Genomic DNA, 16,127 nt, shown 5'->3' with positions numbered 1-16,127 from the left:
TACCCCTACTTTTTTCAAAATTGCGAACATCTTGCAACATTTTACATTGTCCAATGCTTTTTCCAAGTCGACAAATCCTATGAATGTTTTGTCTTTATTTGCTTTAACCTTGCTTCCATTATCAACCGCAATGTGATAATTGCCTCTCTGGTGCCTTTACCTTTCATAAAGCCAAATTGATCGTCATCTAACATATACTCAGCTTTCTTTTCCATTTTCCGTATATTATTCTTGCCAGCACCTTGTATGAATGAGCTTCTAAACTGATTGTTTTATAATTCTCGCATGTGTCACCTCATACAGTTTTCGGAATTGTGTGGCCGCCGTTCGAAGCAGACAGTCTACAAGACCATCGAGAACATCGAATTTGCTACAACAGCTGGAGACAAGAAGAATCGTATTCCAGTTAAGACTGTCGCTGCTCAAGCCCAGCTGGATGGACCTGCTGTCTTCTGCAGTTGCAGACTTAATTTCAGTTTAGATATAAATGATTCATTTGCTCATGGCAACGGATGGTTTACTGTAGCCATTGTTCGAGGAGGTACAGGAGTACCAAATGTTCCAGGACTTGGAAGTTTTGTGGACAGAAGATATCGCCGCCGATCTAAACAGACAGTCTACAAGACCATCGAGAACATCGAATTTGCTACAACAGCTGGAGACAAGAAGAATCGTATTCCAGTTAAGTCTGTCGCTGCCCAAGCCCTGCTGGATGGTCCTGCTGTTTTCTGCAGTTGCAGACTTAATTTTAGTTTAGTTATAAATGATTCATTTGGTCATGGTAACGGATGGTTAACTGTAGCCATTGTTCGTGGAGGTACAGGAGTACCAAATGTTCCATGACTTGAAAGTTTTGTGGACAAAGACATTATTGCTTTTTGCACGTACCATATTTCCGAACTAGCTAATAAGGATTTTGGTAAATCAGCATATGTGTCGCCCTCTTCTTTGTCGTTATATAGTCGTAACAGGAGGAAAATATCTGTAAATGAGTCTGTATTTATTTGGGTTAAAGGAAAAGGTGTATGTGAATATGTAAAGTTTTTGCGAAAGTCAGATAGCATGTCGCCAGACACACACATTCTATACACCAATGTAAATAGTCATTTTGTTTCCGTTTCCCCCAATGATTTTAGAAATCCTGATGGAATGTTATCTATACTTTTCACATTATTTCATCATAACTTCTCGAAAGCTCTTTTAAATTCTGACTCTAATAGTGGATCCCCTATCTCTTCTAATTTGGCTCCTGTTTCTTCTTCTAAAACATCAGACAAATCTTCCCGCTCATATAGGTTTTCAGTGTACTCTTTCCACCTATCCGCCCTTTCCTTTGCATTTAACAGTCAAACTCCCGTTGCACTCTTAATGTCACAACTTTGTTATTAATCTCACCGAAGGTTGTTTTGACATTTGTATAGTACTGAGACATTCCTTCTCACAGTCATTTATTTTTTGATTTCTTCACATTTTTTATGCAGCCATTTCGCTTTAACTTCCCTGCACTTCCTATCTGTTTCATTCCTCAGTGACTTGTATTTCTGTAAAAGTAACTAAATTGTCCTGGTAAGTGGACAAATCCCAGGGCTTCTCAACTTTCTATGCCTGAGTACATTCCTCTGTCTTACTTTGATTACATCCTTCTGGTTTCTTGTTGTGTATAGTTCATTAACAAATGATGGAGGAATACCTGTTTTAAAGCAGTTAATTACCTCTTCAAAAATTTGTAGAAAGTCAGTCGGGAATGTACACCTTTCCTCAATTATATTGTGATGTTTTCTAGTAATTTTGTCACATCTGTAGTTTGAAATTTTGAGTGGATTACATGGGATGTCCAAGTTAAAGAATTATATGGGATTTTATGGGATCTTATTCTGGAGGTATACATATTTATTAACTACATCTTGTTTTGGTTCACTATCTGTCAATAGAAAGTTTTTCTACTGAGAAGTTCGGTTGTTTTCATTGCTGTGGAGTGTAGCACATTCCATCTCATTGATGTTAGTTTAAAAACCTGGATTTGTTGATGTAGCCTCTTTACTACATGATTACAATCATATTACATCTGTCTTCTTCTACACAAATACTTAATGTATGTAAATATTAATTCTTTATTGTCAAAACATTTAAAATCTTCTTAAACTTTATCATTGTAATTTAATTTGCTCTATTTTGTATTATGTGCACTGTTACTTTGTTGGAAAGCAATGTAAGAAATTTCAGTGCTGCTAGCCTTCTTTTTCACTTCAGAAATCTTGTGCTTCAGGGTTTATTTAACAAGAACAGATCTTTGTATTAAATATTACACTGTATTTTTAAGAACTCTGTGATAGAATTTGTTGCTTTAAAATCGTTCATAAGACTATAGTAAAATCGTGAACCTGTATTTAACCAGAAGGTCATTTAAGTATTGCAGTACTTGAATATGAATAGTCCTGTAAGAGGTAGCATGCTTGGCCTTCGTCTCACCTGTAATTGAATACTGACTATGGATCCTACTTCATACATGATATTTCACACAAAATTTGAAACTATACTGCTCTACCTGGACAGAACTTTAACATTATTACTCTACTCATCAGCAATGTAACGTTTTTGAATTCTCTATTTATTATCAGTAACATTAGTAAGCAATACATGCAGATAATTCAGTGTGTATATTTGTTTATAGAGCTAAATTTTAGAGAAGTAGTTTCACATTATCTTTTGCATATCTATGAGATTTTTTTTGTCATCCACACTCAGATTCATATAGTTAAAGTTAAATACCTTTTTATGCAGAATGTCATATATAAATATGACATTCTCCATAAAAAGGTATTTAACTTTATAGCAAGAGTTGTGTTCCATCAGTTTAATGTTAAAGCTTCTGCAAATTTTCATTGTTCAGTTTTGTTACCATCATCAACTCTGAACCTGCTCAGGCTTGAAAAATTAGTTCACTGGATAAACATACTTAAAGATGGTAATATGTGACTGGTTATAATTATTGCTATAATTAGGCTCATATTACTCATCATGTGCTCTCACTTCCTAAGCATTCAGAGAAATTATAACACATCTCATCTAATCCAGTAACTGCCAACAATATATATCAGAAAATGAAGGTAAACGTTTTCAAACATATCATGAAGAAAACAATATAGGTGTCTGAAATCATGTAATGTAGTTCACATTCATAACTCTCCATACAAAAATGAATTAAAAAGGAAACAGCAGAAATGAAAGATCCATACACACTATGGCTTTAACACAAATAGAAGGAAATAAATGTATTTGAAGTATCAACAGTAGCTATATTCAGTACATTCTGGTTCACTTTCCACTTCCTACCTTACTCACTCGATTCACTCGTTCCTTCACTAGCAAATGAAAACATCCCCAGAACCTACCAAATCAAGCTAATATAATCCACTTAGAAGAATTTAAAAAATGAATATTTTTTCATATCACATTCACCAGTTTTCAACATAATTATTTTTCATACATAAGGGAATGAAATTTAATATTCTTTATAAAAAGTTTGTAAGAAAATAAAATTTAATATTTTTTATAGGAGGTGAATGTAAGAAAATAAATAGTATGAATTATGGTAAGGTAACATATCTATTGCTTATCCAATATTTTCCTAATTCTTTCTTCTTGAGCAGTCATAAGTTTTTTATGAATTGGAGATAATATTTTTTATAAGAAGGCTTGTTTGCAGTTCTACCTCATTCACAAGTAACTTAAGTTTCTAGGTAATATTTGACATTACTTTCAAACCCAACAATAGCCACCTTTTCGGTGATTCTCTTTATAAAATTCAATAATATCCTCATTTCTCTTGGCACTACCATGAAACTAACTCTTTAATTATTTTTTTACTAAGCACTCTACCAATAGAATTTTCCCTGACAAAGACAACTCAAAATAAACATATTCATTTATTACCCACAATATACAACCCCAACGCACTCTGACTGCTATACATGGACATAATGACTTCCAATAATTAACACAGAAGCATAGTCCTGAAGTGCAAGAAATCTTAACAGTAATATAAATCCAAATTAAAGAAATATGATACTATCTCCAACTCTGTTAATTGTCTAAACTCATTTCAATCACGTTTCCCACTGGTGGAATCGCCATTGTTTTCCATAAGCCACTTACTTCACAAAATCTTCATAACATTAACTTAAGTAATTGCAGCAAGTAGCAACAACAGCCAGCTAAATAAAAAGATTCTTATTATTGTAGACTCTGTAACTACTAGGAGGCATATGGTTAGCAGAAGAAAGATTTTGTCGAAGAGCAAACAACGTATTTAGAAAATTTTACCTCATTCATGTGGCACCCAGTTATATAGTTGTCAATAATTCCACTACCAAACATTATTAATTATACCTCCAGTATCATATCATTCCTTGCATATTTATGTGTAATAAATATTATCTCACTTTACATTGTTGTCCTACCAACACAGAGACTCCATCAAAAAAACATGTACATACACTTCTCTATCCACATGCTAACAGGTTGACCGTGCAAACACAGAATCTCATGCCAAGAGCGCAGAGTCCTGTCAGCGATATTAACACAGCCTATAGCATTGATAGTCTATGAACAGGCTACGTACAACCAAAGTGCTTCAGCTGTTTGGTATTGTTTATTTAAAGATTGCTAAAATAGGAAACACAAAAAGTCATTTTAAAAGCCACAAAACAACCATCATCTTGTCCTTTTTTGGACTCCTCTGAACCTATGTACACAGTGCTATAGGAAGACCAAGTTCTGAATTTGCTGCTTTGTTTATTTGTTTCGAAGATTTTGTCAGGTAAGGGCCAAAATCCTTCAGTGTTCATACAGAGCATAGAGTTTTGACACCATAAAGATCCTCTAAGATTGTATATATAGTTGTTATATGAGTGACAAAGCACTTTATAAAAGCACTACTTTCATCAGTTTATTTCGAAATAAAGAAATTATTTTCTTAACATTTGAATATTTTATTTGAGGTGTTGCAAAATGAATTAAATGTAAAATTTAGTGTGAATACTGAAAAATTTTAAAAAATTAACTCGTGTTAAAGGTGAAATATGTTTCCCTATTATTTTCTATGGATCGTACATCACTGCCATCTTTGAATGAAGTTATGAATTGCTTAGTTTGGCACGAGAGAATGCTCTTCCGCAAACAGCGCAAGAAAATGTTTATATAAACTCACACATCACACAACCTTCCTTGCGCAGACAAAAACTGTTGCAATATCTTTATCTAGAGGCCACATGTTGCAACATAATTACAAGTTGTAATCTAGCTGTCCGTCTGCATAAAAAGAGCTACTTAGATATATGAGGATTGTGATCATTTTCTAAGTGACATTAGATTTTTAAGTTTTTATATTCTCTTCCTTTCTGTAAGTATTTCAAAATGAAATGCAAAAAAGCTGTACAGATTTCTTTAACTTTTTCTAATTTTTTATTCATATATAGAGCTAAAAATGTTCAGCTTATTTGGATGATTAATATTCCACATTTCCTGTGGGAAAATTTCGTTTCTTCCATTTTTCATGCATATATTCTGTGGATTAACATGGTCAGATAATGAAGAGTCAAATAACTGATTATTTTTAAGATATGTTCGTAATGTAACAAACATAAAATATGGTGTGATTCTTGAGTTTCTTGAGTTTTACACCCGTGGATACTTTGATTATAAATTATGGTATTTCAGAATCCACTGAGTTATAGTAACTCATGATACCTTTTTTCGAAATTTTTCCTACCACTCAAACCTGCATCTTCCACAGCATATAGTTCATAAAACGATATCAGAATTTTGGATTTTTCAGTATATTTTCCCCTTGTGCTAACTCATATATTGGTTCATATTTAATAATTGGTACCCAAATTGGTCATCGATTTTATTACAATTTTTCCTTCCTTAGGAAGTATATTTTAAATTCAATTCCTGCATCATTATATTCAGACCATCTAAGAACTGCATCTCCAGAACTAGAAGACATAGTAAAAATTGCTGTTAATTATTTTTCCTGCATAATTTCTTTTTAATGTTTAAAAACAACAAAAATTGCTAATGGATACAGTATTCTTATTCTTTATTTTTTTCCATTATTAGGAATATGTCCTTCTAAGTTTATTTTATAGCCAAATATAACATAGCTTTTGATGAAATAAAAGGATGTTCCATTCTAGATAAAATATTATTTCCTTGCTTTGTGGTCACAAACACAAACAGTTTTGTCACATAATAATAGATTAATGTTTTATTAGATTTTCCATCGTATGTTAGATAACCTGATTCTGATTCATCAGGATTAGCTATAACAGTTCTAATGTTCATGTAAAATTGTGCATTATTCGGATGTAGCAATCCATCACCAACATTTATTTCAATCTCTGTACCTCTGTTAGGTGCACTGGAATTATTTTTTGTTTTGTCATTCACAGTGTATGTGTAAAACTGAGAACTCTCGATTTTGTTCTGCTGTATTAAGGATAAAATTCATTAAGACCTTTTTAAAAAACTGTTACATAAGGACCATTACAGTCTATCACATTATCAATTTCATCAGCTACAGAAATTTCTAAATCTTGAATAGAATCAAAAACAGGTATATCTACAGGATAATGTGGTTCATAAATTATTGGTCTTCCAAATTCAGCATTAGGTTTAAATGAAGCAATAATGTTAGTTTCTCTATAAAAATGATCGGTATCTTTAAGAAAGATTCCATCAGCCAAATTAAAATTTATAATAATGAATTCGAATGGAATAGTTTTGTAAACATCTTTAGCGACAGTTTTTAATTGGCTTAAAAATTTGATTGTTAAATCCTAAATTTTGACCAATGTGATCGTCTTTATTCCTAAATAATTTAACATCACTTTCAAAAAACTCTATTTAAAATAATACCAATATTTACCTTTTTCGATAGAATTAAGTTTTCTAAATTTTTCAAACAGTATTGACCAACAGGAATTTGTATTGATAAACTTTTTGTGTCTGCATCACAGTAACTTTAATCACTTTTTCATGTAATATTTGGTGTTAAAAAAAGTAGAATAAAACCAACTAGTAATACATTTTACAGTTAATGTTTTTTAAGAATAGATGACTTTAAATAAATGAGACTTAGTCAAGACTGCTTTAGCACTCCCACAGATTGGGAACTGAAAATAAGAATTCCAGAAAAGAAATCAAAAAATAAACATGGTAAACTTTTGCCAAATTCTATTCCATGTGCAATCATAGTACCAAGTGGTTGCAGAAAAACTACATTATTAATCGACAATTATGTTCTAGCACTAGGGTGGCTAAATTGGAATAAAATTAATCATTTGTATGTTTATTCAAAACGTGTAGATCAACCAAAATATGAAGACATTATAAAAATGTGAAATAATTGAAGATAAACACAACAAAAAAATACTGCTTTTATTGAAAATAATGAAGAAATTATTCCATTAGAGCGGTGACTAGATAATACAGTAGTAGTAATTGATGACTTCATTCTTGAAACCCAGGTTATAGGTAGAGAATATTTTACTAGAGGAAGACATGAAGGAATATAAACTTATTCAAAAATTACAATAAATTAGTTATAGGTAATCTTAAATTTTAATTATTTTCAGATAAGATGAGACAAATTTAAATCATATTTATCATGAGTTCATTGGTGGTGATTTAAAGTTCTTAATTTTCAAAAAGTGTAGTAAATGATGCAATGATCAATTTGGTTTTTTTTTATATACATGACTAGAAACCAAATGAAGGTAAGTTCATCTCTAATAAATGTTTGCAAACTACAGCTCAGAGGTTGTTAAAAAGGCTAAATGGAATTGAAACATAACTGAAGGATTGGAACAAGAATTCAAGCTTTGGAAAAACCAACCTCGAACTGAATATGATAAAAAAAAGGAAAAGCCGTTATTGTTGCTATTGAACAAGTAAAGCAAGCAATTAAGCAATTAGGTGATAATTTTTTGAAAGCTACTGTAGAAAATACAGAAGTTCAAAAACAAATGATTGCATATCATTATCAAAAAAAGATCATTTTTATATCTAAATGAAAGCTTTTATTGAAACTTTAAATCAGTTTGATGTTGATTATAGTATTCATTCTGCTAACTGTTCTATTACAGAAGATAGAGTATGTTTTGATACTCAAATAAAAGTTGCTTTAATTTAAGAATCATGTGAGGATTTTAAATTTGAGTTGATAGAATTAAATGATGCGTTATGGGACCTTATCAAATTTAAATTTAATTATGAAACAAGTAATTAGAAATTTACATTTACTGAGAAATATTGAATTGCATCTTCAAAGAACCTTAGTAGTTTCGCCATCTTCAGGTAACTACATTTAAAAATATCTTATTTAAGTTTTTATATATATATATATATATATATATATATATATATATATATATATTAATTCACATTTTCATCAGTTAATTAATTAATGAATATGTATACTGTAGAATTATTGTCATTTGGTTAACAAAAAGAAAGGAAAAATGACAGTGCAAATTCTTTTGTTAACCAAATGACAATTATTATATAGTCTACATATTCATTAATTAATTAACTGATGAAAATTGAATTATTTATTTGTATTGTTTATGAATGCTTTAAAAACAGACTTACATTTATTAAGTCTGATGCAGACTAAGTATCTCTTTAACTGTTCTTGTGTATAGTCATCCATATTAAAAGATAGTTCAGATGACAAACAATCCTCAAATTTTCAGTCTTCGTATAAACTTATTGAGTAGGGATTGAACTCAATTTGTTACATTTCTTCACAATTTGGACGTTCATATACAAATTCAAATAATTGTCTTTGTAAATTTCTTCTTTGTATTCTAGTGACATAATAATCATATTCATCATTGAGTGCTTCTTAAATCAACAGACATATGTCTCAAGTAAATATATTGAGATTGTGTAACTACAGGTGGTTTTATTTATCTAATTATTTAATCTTTCTCATTAATCTGTACTCTTAGATTTAGAATGTCTTCTCTTCTTCTCTTCAGAACACACATAACTATTTCTTTATCACTTTGTGTATCCGAACTTTATTCTTGTAAATTGTCAATTGTTGATTGTAGTTTATATTGGCCATTTTTTCGAATTGAATGTAAGCCTTCTTCAGTTACCCAGTTTTGGAAATCTTCAGTTTTCTTCATGTTAGATTTCATTATTAATGAACATAAATCTGACTCATTAATATAAATAGTATGGAGAGTTAAGGTGAGCAATTTGTTCACCTTTAGGACATTGTATACCTTACAATGTTCTTCTCTAGTATGGTCATGAACTGCTTCTTGGGGACTCTTATATTCTAAAATTTCTGCAATACCTTTCCCTTTAAACCATAAATTACTCCATTTATCAATTATGATACTAACTTCTTTCTTGTGATAAACAATACTGTTGTTATTCTGTATAAATTACAAAATATTCTTCATAGTTGTTGCTTAACTAGCGATATTGGCATTAGATGTATTTGGAATAGGTGCCATTTATTAAAAATTACTTTTATTAGCTCATCAATTTTTTCAATAAAATTAATATATTTCTCATTCTTAATTAAGTGGTAATGTTATTCGACTTTTGACCTTTTTACATAAATTATTCGGTGTTATTTTTTTCGGGGGTCAAATATTTGACCACTGAAAATATATATTATAAAATATAATTAAAAAAATTTTGCTACCTTAAAGTTCATCCTGTCTGGATTTCCATACAGAAGACATAAAATTAAATTATTTTCGTTGTTTCAGGATGCAACTTCCCACAACCTGAAATACCATAATGAATAAAATTTTAAAATTTTGATGTTAATTATTTGATTCTTTTTTAAAATAATAAAATCTCATTTCTTTACAGATGTGCTGCTCGACACCTCTGGTTTTTAATATCTTTCAGTTTTCTAGTGAATGAGACGACATTTGCTGAAAATCTGTGTAGAATATATAAATTAGCTTTCCATGCCTATATTTATTAAATAATTAATCAATTATTCTTGAATATAATAATTCAAAACATAAAAATGATTGTGCCACATTCCCTTCATTTGTTGATATAACTCTGCTGAAGTAAGACTGTAATTAAGTCATTACATTTCTACACAATTTGTGTATCTTCGATTCTGTTTAACTATTCCTGTAAATTTTCTCTCTAAGTTCTAATAATATAATAAGTGAGTTCACAATCATTGTCAAATAATTTCAAAAGAACGAAAGTCGACCTTAAATATTTGTTAACTGTTTGAGATACAACATGAAGTAATAATGCATTTGTTTCTTTGTTCCTTTCGTTTATTATTCCAAATGCATCATAAAGGTGTCTCAAACTATCCATCCTTTCATCTTTGATTTTATTTAAATTTTCTAACTGAGTTATTATCTCTTCCATTTTATATTCTCCATGGTTTCTCTTAGATGGTAGAACTTCCTTGCAATCCCATCAATGAACTGCATTTTAATCTCATAAATACATAATATAGAAACGTTTACTGACAAATTTTGTTGAATTTTCTATATATTTAGATAGGATCGTTTCAACCCTACCGAAATATTCATGTCTTGTAATATTTTTTTTTTTTTTTAAATTGACTTTAATTGATTTTCTGTGCATTCACATCCCCAAATTCTGCGCCTTGATTCGCGCAAAACCATAGATGATTCTTTTATCACTAATCACTAACAACTGCTTATTATTATCTATAAGCTTGTTGAGGATTAGATCTATAATCGACTTATTAGAATTTTTATTTTCATTTTATTTTATTATTTTCACTCATTTTAAGATATTTTTATGTATTCTACTGATAACATCATAAATATTAAACATTTTCTAAGTAAGATTAAATCGAATAAATCTAAAATTCAGTTGCTCTTTTATAAATGGCTGCGTTTTAATTCCTTCTGTTGTATTTCTATTTTGATTGTCATTTTCATCTTATTCATCTGCAGTTCTGTATTCTGAAAATGTAAATCAATCTAGCACTTTGCAACAGAAAATTGTGTTTCAAATTTTTCATTCTTGAAACAGTTAATTATAATTCCAATAATTTTTTTTCCTTTAACTCAAACATTAATTTATTCTCAGATCAAAATCATTAATCAAGTTATCAGTTTCTCTTCCTGAAATAACTGTTCTACATCTCTGTCTCAACCTAGTTAAACCAATTTTGCTACTTATACAGTGTGAGGATGCATATATTTAACAATACTTCAGATATTTTTCAATTAACTATAACTTTTCTTACCTTTAACACTAACATTATTAAAAACTACATCTTTCTTTTTTGGTAATTCAATACATCAGCAATATCCTTCACTTTGGACCATAGATTATTATTTTTAGCAAATATAGTTTACACATGATTATCAAATGATTCTGAAACTAGAAGTATTTTTGGGTCCTGCCATTTATTGGTAATATTCTTAATAGAAAAATGTAAACTGAAATATTTGTCTTGTAGATTTATTACATGGTTAAATTTTCAGGTATCTGAAAGCTATCTGAAAAAAATTTAATTTTTTTTACAAATCTAAAAAAATTATTTCTAATAAATAGTAAATAGTCTGAAATTCAGCAAACTGAAAGTAGAGCGAAGTAATTAGGACTTAGACGTTCTTCTAAAACAAGAAAACAAAACTTCTTGATCTTATTATAACCATTATGTTGATGAAGACTTGTCAGTGCTTTCAAGTGAATTAATTAAAAAATTAAACAACAACAACGTATTAAGGTGATTCATGTTATGTGTAAAAAATTACATTTTAAACAGTTATTGGCTTGTATTTAACAAATGAAACATAAGATGAAACTGTTGTTGATTATATGAGATAGTTGAATCTATTTTGTGAACCTGAATGGAAACATCTAATACCAAAGCTTAACAAATTATCTGATTACTTCAAGAGATCATTTCATGGTAAATTTCATTGGATATATATATATATATATATATATATATATATATATATATATTGAATCATCAAATATTAACAGAATACTTTACAAGGAATTTCACGATATAGTAAGTTCAGATTATGTATCATATGAACAAGTATTGTCTGAAGATTTTATGAGAGAATTTCAAGGTAAATTAAATTGGGATGTGAATATCAGATGAGAACACATATCTCAACGTTTTTAATAGATTCAAAAGAAAAAGTACATTGGAAAATAGTTTTAAGAAATCACAATCTATCAGAAGCTCTCTTAGGAAAATTTATTAAATCTTATGAAATACCTAAAACACATGAATGTCCTATATGCTTAACTAATGAAAATCAAAAATTTAAAAAAAACAAGCTGTAATCAATTTTTCATAAAGAGTGTATACATGAATGCTTAAAAAACAAATTAAGTGTCCAATGTTTAGATGAGTTATTAAAAGAATGAACAAAAAGTCTATTACAAAACAAATTGATGGTGATTTATTAATTCTTGATTAAACTTACAGTAATAATCATTATGATGTAGGAGAATAGATTAATCATATAAGATTTTATTTTTCCATAAATCCAATAATTTTTTTCCATATAAATAGAGAAGGTTCAATAACAAGCAGAGCTGTCTTGTGTCAAATCCAAATTTTGTAAATATCGTACTACTGAAAAGTCAACCGATAAAATTACTTCACAGAAATACACAAATGATGGTTACTGAATGATGTGTAGACAATGTTTAAATGAATATCAGGTAAAAAAATACAGCAATAATCGTATTCCTTGTGTACATGGAAAAATAATTCTAAATATTGTTGTAAAAATCATTTACAACGAATGTCGAGTGAAGATCATACAAATATATCATTAATGGAATACGTCTCTATCATCTTCATCGAAATGTTGCTATGAGACAACGATGCTACATAGCTGACAACCAGTGAAGACTTCACTGTAGAAGATAATCTAAGAAAACATTGTGGATTGAAAATAACTTTCAGTCTTCTTTGTGAGTACCAAATGAAGACAAGCAGACATTTGTTGAATTTCAGTTCCAGACAGAAGACTATAAGTTCACAAATGAAAGAGAGATAATTTATAAAATTACAAATGATAAATAAAATGTTTTATCAAGAATGGGCTATTTTCAAGCTTGCAAATTAATATGGAGATTAAATAGCATCATTGATTTACAAAGAATTAAGACATATAATTCATACTGAGGATCAGCTTGCATCAAATTACAAGATAAAATAAAAAAAAGCATGTATTAATGTGAAAAATAAAGATCAAAAGCGTTTTCTGTTAGTTATAAAATCTGCGTTATTTCCTGTGGATAAAATTCCTGAAAGAGTTATGAAATATAAATATGTTGGTCTTGGTCTTGATCAGAAAGACGAAAATTTTGCATATTCCAAAAATATAAGATAAAATTGATCCATCCATTAGTATTTATTCGTTTCATGAAAAATATCAAGTGTATCCATTAAAAATTACGAAAAGTAAGACAGATAAATAATTAATAAGTTTTCATTTTCTAGTGAAGGAATGAGTGAAACGACTGAATGAGCTAGAAAATGGGAAGTGAGCCAGAACCTTTGAATCTAGCTACTACCGATGAACACTGGCTACATGAGCACCAAATGTAGTTTTGCATTTCACCTTGTTTCAGTCTACTTACTGGGTAAAACATGCAAGACCCGAATTTTGGGGGCACTTCAATTTATATTAATAATAGCTTAGATCTGTAATGTAAAGTACTGATGAAACTCATGACAGAAATATTTGTCAACCTACTGCTATAACACTGCCACTCTTAAATGTATTATTGCATGGTTGTATTGTACCCCAGATATTAGAATTGAATTGTTCTTAAATTTAAAAAAAATACACTAAGTATAGAATGCTTATCTTTGGTAATATCAACAATCAGAACCATGTCTTCAGAACATCTCAAATTTCCTAATATGATAATGTCACATGGCAGATTCTGTTCTAATGATAACACTACATGCTACTCCTTTGTCTGTAATGTCATAACCAGTACTGATAAATATAATTTTGAGGTATAGGTTTTTGATACTCACTTCTTACTTGACCATAATGGCATCTTAATAAAAGCTGTAGTTAATAATATTAATCCTGTTTGCATGTGGGCTGAACAATTCAGGATAATTATTGTTAATGTTGCTGACCACAGGACCAATTTACAAATGAAACTGCATGTGGTACTCTCTGAATGGTTTAATATTGATGATTCATTTAGTAAAGTTATTGCTGTATTTTCTGATAGACTTAAACAGTGATTACCAACGTAGTTAAAAGTCAGAGTTTCAGCCATAAAGCCTTTACAACCTCACACCTAAATTTCAAAAACGCAGGTCTTGAGTCATGATTTATTATGATAATTCAAAGAACTGTCATACAGATAACATTAACTACATAACAATAAAACGTCAATACAGGGCAGAGATTAGATGTGCCAAATGTTGAGCAGTGGATGAATATATTAGTAGTTCCCATATTATGTGCAAATCTTCCATGGAGCATAAAATAGGCTAAATTAAAAACCATAAAAGTCTTCAGCTGATGTTGGTATTGCATCCGATGAATTTAATAATTATTTTGTCATACCTGAAATGTAACTATCTCAAGTTTAGATATCTCTCAGTGTGAACAAAGCTTTCATATTACAAATATATATCTGGGATAGTCAAAAAGGATCAAAAATTAATAAATGGTCAACAGTTAAGGTCCAAGAATCCAAGAAATATGTAACAAAATTAAGCAATTCAATAACTTAAGGTTTTTATGGTTTATCCAATTACAGTGTTAAAAAATAAGAGACATAACAGCAGCCAGTCTGTACATATTTATTAACTGCATGTTTGAAAAGGATTGCTTTCCAATCTGTCAAAAGGAACAGTGAGTTTGCTCTTACACAAGAAGGGTAACATGTCAAGCCCAAACAATTTCTCTCCAATATTTTTTTCAGAATCTCAAAAAGGATTTAGGCCAGATCTGTCTCCAGTTAACACTGTCGAATATCCTGTTTTATTTGTATTAAACTCGCTTGAATCTAATTTATCTGCTCTTGCTACACTTGGGAATCTTAGTAAGGCTTTTGACTCAGTGAATCACGAAATCTTATTACAAAAGCTATAGCAGTATGGCATGAGAATAAATGGCTTTCTCTCGTTGAATCTTACTCAAATCAGGTGCACAAATTATCACCCAGACCTTTATTGGGAGCTTTGTCATTGATCATTTACGTAAATAATCTTCGAAGTGTGGTAAAATGCCAATCACTTTCTTTTTGTAGATGAGACTACATTCATAATAGCAGGGAAAGAGATCATTAAAATCACTATGTGAAGAACAATTAAGAGCAGCTTATGACTGGTTTATAATCCATGAGTCAAGAATCAATCCTTCTCTTCTGTCTATGGAACACTGAAACAAATAATAAATCAGCAGAACTCCTTGGTCTTCACCTTGACTCAAGATTAATTTGAGAGACACCTATGAATTTTGTATTCACAAAACTAGCAAGATTCACATTTTTATAGGTTTAACTTCGAATTTTAGTTAGTGATGATATTTTACTTGCTTCATATCATGCTTTCTTCCATACACATTAACATATGAACTATTGCTTGGGGATAACTCACCAAGAGTGAGGAAAATCTTTATTAAGCAAGAATGGGCCACCAGGTGCATGTTAGGAATTTCTGATAGTAGGACTTCTTCTTATAGAGTGCATTTTAAAAGCTGAAAATACTGCTCTTACCATCATTATTTATATTCAGTTATTTATGGAACTTAAAGGAAAAAGAACACAAATGCATCCAAGTAGATCAATTCAATTGCATGACCCAAGACAGATAGAAAACATATACCTCCAACTAGGCTTCAAATGAGCATTAACAGCTACCAGTATTTAGATATTAAGTTTTTTAATTCATTGGCTCCATAGGCATATGATGTTCCATTATCTGCTTTTAAAAATGTTATAAAGAAATGGTAAAAAATGAAGTTTTCTATAAACTATAACAATTTTTATATGCTGTAAATATAGCCTTATGTACTAATTCTCTTATCTGTTAGAATGTTAAAGTGATGAAGTTCATATGTGCAAATATTTTAATT

This window comes from Schistocerca gregaria, chromosome 1 (assembly GCF_023897955.1).
Source record: "Schistocerca gregaria isolate iqSchGreg1 chromosome 1, iqSchGreg1.2, whole genome shotgun sequence".
Taxonomy (NCBI): Eukaryota; Metazoa; Arthropoda; class Insecta; order Orthoptera; family Acrididae; genus Schistocerca; species Schistocerca gregaria.
This window is presented reverse-complemented; position numbering follows the sequence as displayed.